This window comes from Anguilla rostrata, unplaced genomic scaffold (genome assembly GCF_018555375.3).
Source record: "Anguilla rostrata isolate EN2019 unplaced genomic scaffold, ASM1855537v3 scaf1182, whole genome shotgun sequence".
NCBI lineage: Eukaryota > Metazoa > Chordata > Actinopteri > Anguilliformes > Anguillidae > Anguilla > Anguilla rostrata.
The window spans coordinates 3264-11751 of record NW_026986507.1 but is presented as its reverse complement, the minus strand read 5'-3'; the positions used below and the strand labels follow the sequence as shown (position 1 = coordinate 11751).

General features: G+C 43.2%; 1 long non-coding RNA gene across 1 annotated transcript; it reads left to right on the top strand.

Annotated features, from left to right (window-relative positions):
- The first annotated feature begins 1670 nt into the window (after positions 1–1670).
- LOC135247268 (uncharacterized) lies at positions 1671–8281 on the top strand. The gene is made up of 2 exons (XR_010328173.1): positions 1671–1790; positions 8079–8281. It is a non-coding gene; the product is annotated as an uncharacterized LOC135247268 (long non-coding RNA).
- Positions 8282–8488: the final 207 nt, after the last annotated feature.

Below are 8488 nucleotides of genomic sequence, written 5' to 3'. Positions count from 1 at the left end.
GGAAGGAACAGGACCTGTCGTTGAGGACCGGACCGAACTGGACATTCTGATTCGGGTCCGGGTCTGGGTCCGGAACTGGAACGAGTTTAAGACTAGTCACCGCAGCTCTACATGTCCTCCAACCCCTAAAGTCTCTGTACTGCAATAACAAACTTGCCTGAGTAATAAATAGACCTATAGAATTACTGAAACATAATATGTTAGGCTATATGAACTCATCACCACTTTGTGGATAATTCGAGAGGTCAGCATTGTTTTGCCATTGATGCAGCTAGCTTGATGAACAATGTATGATGCAGGAAACTGACACAACGCAGTTAGTCAACACAGTTCCAAATATAGCCAAGGCAAGTAAGATCAACACTCCCGCTGCAGTTATGCAAAGCACGGCATTCAGTAGAATTACAGGTCATAAAATTAGGACAGGCACTGACTAAGAAGATAAAGAGTGTAAAACCTTTCAGCAAGGTGAGGTTTATGTGAACTATGTTTAATTTTCTGAACCCAACAGTTTTAACTGTTAACACCCTCGTTTGGCATCTGGCAATCTGAATACCGAACACAGTGCATCAACAGCTAAAACACCTCACTTATCCAACATGTAAAATATAGTTCTCACTGGTGACCTATTACAACAGGGACAGGGATTGTTTGACATTAGTACTTTCTTTTATTGATCTATTATCCCCCGTAGTTAGTTTATGTTCTAAAAAGATTGCTTTCAGAAGGTCCTGAAAATGAATGAGAGTGAACTGGGAGCTGGACAACCAGGAGGAACGGCGATGCCGTTAACAGGGACAGCATATGTTGCTAATATTCACACTATCCAAATACAATGGGGTGAGCTCCAAAAAATTACTTGTGAAATATCCCTTTAATTATCCTGGTACCTAATTCATTTCATTTGAGGATTGTGGGTATGCATCACAAGTTCTTTGTGTGTTCTTTTTCTTTATTTATCTCAGTTGGGGAGAATCACGTGACCTACTGGAAAGATGGCTGCCTAGTGATTTTGCTCCTTGCCCTCTCTCCTCTTCATTTAACTGTTTTCATTACAAATGGCTAACTTAACTGTTCAGTCCCAGTTCAGTTTATTGGTGCTGTTGACCAAGATATCAAATATGTCAATTTCTTCAAAAACAAAGACTCTTTCAGGCAAGACTCACCCAGAAAGGGACATGATGAGGAATCCTGTGTCATGCTAACAGCCATTGTGAGGCTGTGTTAGAAAAACACAGACAATATTTTGAGAGCTCTCAAGGACGAAACCCGGTCCATACGAGCTGAAATCTCTCAATATTCGCTCGGCATGAAAGAGCTACAGGCTGAATTTGCCGGTTTGAAAGCCAAAGTTAAACTAGCCGAAACCGCTGCCTCACTGCACCAGGCCAAACAGGATCAGCTCGAGGCTAAAATGGCAGAGCTGGAGGATAGGAGCAGGTGATGCAACCTTCGCATTATTAACCAACCGGAGAATTCTGAATGATCAGACCTGGTTGGTTTTCTTACCAATTTCCTCAAAGAGTGATTCCCCTCTCTGGCTGACAGGACTACAGAAGTAATGAGGGCTCACCGTTTCTATGGCGGCTGATCAAAAACAACAGACAGGCCTGGAACATTGATTATAAATCTGCTGGGGTACACGGATCAACAGCATATTTTGCAAGCTGCCAGGAAATCACCAGTGAAGTTTAACGGGATAGTAATTAGTTTTTATCCAGACTTCAGCGATTACACAGCACAGCGGCACAGAGCCTTCTCTTCTCTGCTGGCAGTAACCTGTGATCGCGGTCTCCAGACGTTCCTAATATACCCAGCCACGCTCAAGCTCACTCACTCAAGATGGTGAGTCACAGCACCTTTTCAAGTCTCCAGCTGAGGCAAGTCGGTTCATCAAATGTCTTTCCTGCTAGAGCTGCTCCAGTCAACTGTAAGAGCTGGTATAGCGAAGCGGAAAGGTATGGGAGCAACAACAGCTCAGCAGTAAAGTGGTAGGCCACACAAGCTCACAAAATGGGGTGCTGAAGCTTGTAGTGTGTAAGAATCATCTTTCCATGGTTGCAATACTCACTACAGAGTTCCAAACTACCTCTGGAAACATCAGAACAAAAACTGCTCGTCAAGAGCTTCATAAAATGGGTTTCCATGGCCAAGCAGCGGTACACAAGCCTAAGATCATGATGTGCCAAGCGTCAGCTGGAGTGGTGTAAAACACACTGCCATTGGACTCTGGAGCAGTGGAAATGCATTATCTGGAGTGATGAATCACACTTCTCTACCTGGCAGTCTGACGGACGAATCTGGGCTTGGTGGAATGCATAGTGCCAACTGTATAGTATGAAGGAGGAGTAATCATGGTCTGGGGCTGTTTGTCATGGTTTGGGCTAGACCCCTTAGTTCCTCTGAGGGGAAATCTTAATGCTACAGCATATAATGCCATTCAAGAAAATAGTGTGCTTCAACTTTGTGGCAACAGCTTGGGGAAAGCCCTTTCCTGTTTCAGCATGACACTGTTCCAGTGCACAAAGCAAGGCACATAAAGAAATGGTTTGCTGAGTTTGGTGGGGAAGAGTTTGTCTGGCTGGCACAGAGCCCTGACCTCCACCCCATCAAACACCTTTGGGTGAATTAGAAAGCCTTCAGCCCAACATCAGTACCCAACCTCACTAATGCTCTTGCAGCTGCATGGAAGCAAATCCACACACCCATGTTCCAAAATCTACTAGAAAGCCTTCCCAGAAGAGTGGAGGCAGTTACAGAAGGAAAGGGGAGTCCAACTCCATATTAATGCCCATGGTTTTGGAATGAGATGTTCAACAAGGGTGTGATGTTCAGGTGTCCACACACTTTTGGAAATGTAGTGTATGAGCATACCCCAGTCAATACGCTGATCTGCAAACTCGTATTCACACAAACATTGAGGTTACATGCTTTGAAAATGCAATCAGTAAATTTGTTTTCTTCCTTGTGACAAAATTCAGACATACACAACCATACTCAGGAATTATTTTTTGTTAAGGTCACACAGTACACAGCACTACTCACCCCAGTCTCTGCAGTTTACAGTTTGGACTCATGAGTCCAGCACAGAGCAGCTCCACTCCTGAATCTCCCAGGTCATTGTAGCTGAGGTCCAGATCTCTCAGGGGTGAGTCTGATGACTGGAGAGCTGAGGCCACAATATTACAGGACTTCTCTGTGAGGTTACAGCTGTTCAGTCTGCAAAGAAGAGTTCATATATTATATTATAATTATATTAGGTATACATAAAACAAATGGTAAATGATACAAATGATAATGTTCAGTGATGAAGAGTGAAATTGAGGATTTTAAGGTTGATAATGCACTGTGGAAGATGTCTGTGCTACACTCTCCAGCTGCAGCACTTTGGACCTAAGAATCAGACGTCCTGCTGGACTTAACTCTGACAGTTCTACAGAATTCTGACCCAAATGGCCCCTTTTCTTATTCTGAAAATTATTAGAATTGGGGCTAAGGGCTCATCTACCTTTTCTATGATCTTTTCTCTGGGCTTATCCTATTCAAAAAGTGTGGCTGTCATCTTTCAGTGTGGTCAGTCAGTTAGTTTGCAATGCTGTGGGATGTTTGACACAGCTACCACCAAAAGTAATGATGTAAAAGAGAACACACATCTTTCAGAGTGGACAGTGTGTTTTTGCTTCTTTACTTTTGGTTTTCTGTGACAAACTTCCCACAGCACTGCAACCTAACACACAGCTAAAGGTCGAGTCACTTTAAATAAGATTATCCATACATCCATCCATCCATCTAGGCATTGAGCAGACACTCATCCAGATGCATTTTTTATACACATAGCATCTACACTGCATCCATTTATACAGCTGGATATATACTGAAGCAATGCAGGTTAAGTACCTTGTTCAGGGGTACAATGGCAGTTTCCCACCCAGGAATAGAGCCTGTGACCTTTAGGTTACAAGACCAGTTCCACAGCTATTATACTACACTGCCACCCTATCACAGTAGACACTTACAGGAGAACATGCAACATATACAGAACTGATAGACTTAGTCATAAGGGCACACCAGTCATACAAAGCCCCTTATTTACTGCCAGCTGCTAGTTCTCCTGTGCCTGTAGGGGCGGTATAACTACCATGCAGCACCCCTGTCATTGTAGGAGGGGGGTCTGTTGGTGATGGTGGTAGGTACTAGAGTTCTGGTCAGGTCAGACTTTATTTTGTCAAATGTATAATAGTGTGGATTGTGGGAAATGTTCTCTGGATAGCATTTAAGGGAAGCTCAAGCAATTTAGGTGCAAAGTACATGGCATACTTATACACTGACTAGGGTGTGCATCTCTGCAAGAACCAAACACTGTATTGGTGCCATAAATAAACTTCTCTTTCATCATCTTGTGTTGAAAATCCAACTATGGGGAATGACAGCCGGTCATGACCTCTGCAGAGTGTCTCATCATTGCACCAAGTCTGGCTCTGACAGACAGGCGCGTGTCCAATGCTAAAGGAGGCTACCGCCCTCCTGGAAGAGCACATAGGACACAGCAGCACTACTACAGACAAGGGCTACAGACAATAGCCAAGTGCTACAGACTCCAGTTCAAAGTGAAACCCCCCATTTCAACAGTCATTTACTCTCAAACCCAAGAGAGCACTGCCCATGTTTAAGAGGAAGAAATTTCTTGTCTCTTACAAAAAGGGGCGATACGTTTGATTCCCAAAGAACGAACCCAACAAAACTATTATTATCCTTAATTCCAGGTCCCAAAGAAGGACGGTTCTCTACTTCCTATCTTTAATCTCAGTGTTAAACATTTGAGGAAATATAATTAACAACAAAATATTAATAATAATAATGTTCAATGTCAGAACGACTGGTTTTGATTAGGGATGCAAATTTTGTGCAATTTATTGTATTGATTGTCGGCACCCATTAATTTATTAATAATGATAAACTGATTAGCTTATAATCTTCTACATGGCCTATAAAAAGGATGACTCAAAACAGACTTACCAATTAATGAGCTGTATCTATCAGAGAGGTTTTATTAAGACATGCTCAAACAATCATTTAAACAGGATTGCGTATTAAGGCCAAAACAAGAACAACAAGAAGCAAAATCATAAAAACACAGATTCACGGACTGAGAAATCTGTTCAGGAGAGGAGGGACTGCTAGAGGCTGGCTGAACTGCCACTGTGATGGTGACAAAAGATATTTCTTATTAATTCTGCTTATTAATGCTGCTTATTCATACTGCTTATTAATGCTGCTTATTAATTCTGCTTATTAATGCAAATGATTTACACTGCTTATTAATACTGCTTATTAATGCTGCTTATTTATGCTACTTGGTAAAGCTGCTTATTTATGGTTCTTATTAATGCTTAACTTTGTAATAAAATAATAGGCTTAACTTAATACTTAAGCATTTTTGTTAAGGAATATGAGCATGTCTACGTGCTTTGGGATCAGTCTAGTGTGCATTCTGCTGAAGGTGAGACCAGCAGCTGAGAAGACGCGCTCAGATGGCACTGATGTTCCAGGAATGGACCAATAACATTTCACTAATGCTGCCAGTCGAGGGAACCATGAATTTATCATTTAAAATTTTTAAAATGTCTCTTTAATTTAAAACCTAATCACCAACATTAGGTTATTCATTGAAATGGTTTAATGAAATTCAACAGTTTAATCTATAGAAATGAATCAATCAACATTCTTCTTAATGATTAACAGTTAATCGATTAACTTAACATCCCTAGATCACATCAATGAATCTGAAAGATGCCTTCTTCCACGTAAGCATTTATCCCCTCAGATGAAATTTCTCCGCTTTGCCCATCATGGTGTTTGCTACCCTTCGGCCTTTCCCTGAGTCCATGGGTGTTCTGTATTTGTGTAGAGGTGGGTCTGGCTCCATTGAGACTAATGAGGCTCAGAATACTGACGTATTTAGATGACTGGCTGATTTTTGAAAGGCAGAGTTGTGCTGGACACTGAGTTCATACACATCTGTTGTCTCTAAGTTTCAGAGTAAACCTCCCCAAGAGCAATCTCTCCCCATCCTGCAGTGTCATTCTTGGGAGTGGATTTAAACTCTGTCTCGCTGTGAGCTCACCTATCAGTGGACTGCATTTAATCTCTCAGACTTGTACCTCTCTCAGGTCACACCGGGCTTGAGAGTACAGTATCACACGTCTCAGACTGCAGGGGTGGATGGTGTCAGCCTCTCAGGATTTGCCACTGGGGCTGTTAAGAATGAGGGGCTTCATGAGGTGGATTTCATCCCTCAACACAGCCTCCAGCAACGATCTCCATCGCCGTCTCACGATGACACACTCTGAGTCACTGGGAAAACAGACTTTTACACTCAGGGAACCCCTCTCAGGATCATTCTCATGAGGACAGACACATCCTCTCTGGGGTGGGCACTCAGGGGGGTCACATGATGAATTGGACGCGGCCAATCCAGCTGCGCTCAGCTCACATCAATTATCTGGAGCTATTAACTATATGGACAGCTCTCAGATATTTTCTTCTCTGTCTGACATCATGTGCTCGTACGCTGCAATAATGACTGCGGTATGTCAATCACCAAGGTGGCATGCGCTCCCTCCAGCTCCATGGTCTAGCCCACAGACTGTTGGTCTGCAGCAGCTGTCACTTTCTGTGGTTATGCGTGACCCATGTTCAGATATTCTGAACGCAGGCGCGGATCTGCTGTCAAGGAGAAACCCACTGTACGAGGAATGGCATCTACATCCCCAGACTGTGGAAATGCTATGGCACAGATTTGGCCGTGCAGCTGTAGATCTCTTCACAGGCATTTGCCCCCCTCACTCTCATCTCTCCAACCCCAGCCAGAGTGAGAGAGCAGAGCTTCACACTGATCCTAATCCTTAGGGCGACATAGCTCAGGAGGTAAGACCAATTGTCTGGCAGTCGGAGGGTTGCCGGTTCAAACCCCGCCCTGGGCATGTCGAAGTGTCCTTGAGCAAGACACCTAACCCCTAACTGCTCTGGCGAATGAGAGGCATCAATTGTAAAGCGCTTTGGATAAAAACGCTATATAAATGCAGTCCATTTACCATTTACCATAATCGCACGCAGGTGGCAGAAAATGCCGTGGCTGGCTGAGATTATCCCTCTCCTTTATGTACAGCCATGCACGCACCCGCTACGCACGGACCTCCTGTCTCAGGTGAATGGGGAAATACACCACCCCTGCTCTGAGCGAGTAGGTCTATGGGCTTGGCCCGTGAGAGACATAACCTCAACGCATTAGGGCTTCCCCCTCACGTGCCTGCAACCATCCAGAGCACGAGAGCGCCCTCTACCAGGCCACTTTATGACAATAAGTGTCAGGTGTTAGAAAGATGGTGTGCCTCTCGTCAGTCAGTGGCTTACCAGAGCTCTGTTTCTGACGTGCTGTGCTTTTCACAGAACCTTATGGATAAAGAGAAATCCTTTCCTACCATTAAGATCTACCTGAAAGCTCTCACTGCTTGTCATATTGGTTTCAAAGACTATGCAGTGGGGCAGCACCCCCTCATTCACAGGTTCATGAAGGGGGCTCACTGTGCTCTGCCTGTTGCTAAAAAGCACATTCCCCCTTGGGATTTATCACTGGAGCTGGAGGCTCTGTCTCCAAGGCCGTTTGAGTCTATAAATAAAATTGTTGTCTCTCCAGACAGCATTGCTGCTTGCACTAGCCTCAGCTAAGTGAGTCAGTGACCTCCATACGCTCTCAGTGCATCTCTCGTGCACAATATTCTCCCCTAAGATGGATAGGCTTTTTCTTAAGCTCAATCCAGCCTTTATGCCTAAAAGCTTCCCAGCTTTCACATGTAAGATGTTGGAGCATGCCGCTTTTCACCCACAACCTTTCTCCTCTGAAGAGCAGCATAGGCTGCATATGCTGTTCTCCAAATGTATATGTCAAAGACTAAGGCTTTTAGAAAGAGCGACCAGCTCTTAGTCACCTGGGCCCCTGCCTGCAAAGGAAAAGTATCTCTAAGCAGTGGCTGTCCCATTGGCTTGTGGAAGTTATTGTTATGGCATATGATTCAAAGAGGATAACACTAGAGCCCGACCGATGCCAGATTTTTGGGTCCGATGCCGATCCCGATTTTGGAGAGTCCTAGCCCACCGATTACTGATGTTTTGACCGATGTTTTGTCAAAAAGTGCAACATTTTCAAATCAATTTGAAAAACTTATATTTTATTAAAGTTTCTATATTTAAGAATATTTAACTTATAAGCAAACAAATAAAATTAGAAATAAGCACACAAAGAACTTTTTAGATAAAAAAAGTTAAAGATGATATTAAATTAAATATATATATTAACACCATCTTTAAGTGTGTGAAATCAAAATAACTCCACACCTTGCTTTTACTCCTTTCTTTTCCAGCCGTCTATAAAAAATTAATTTAAAAGTCAGTTTTCCAGTTTCAAACATGTATTTTTATGAATATTATT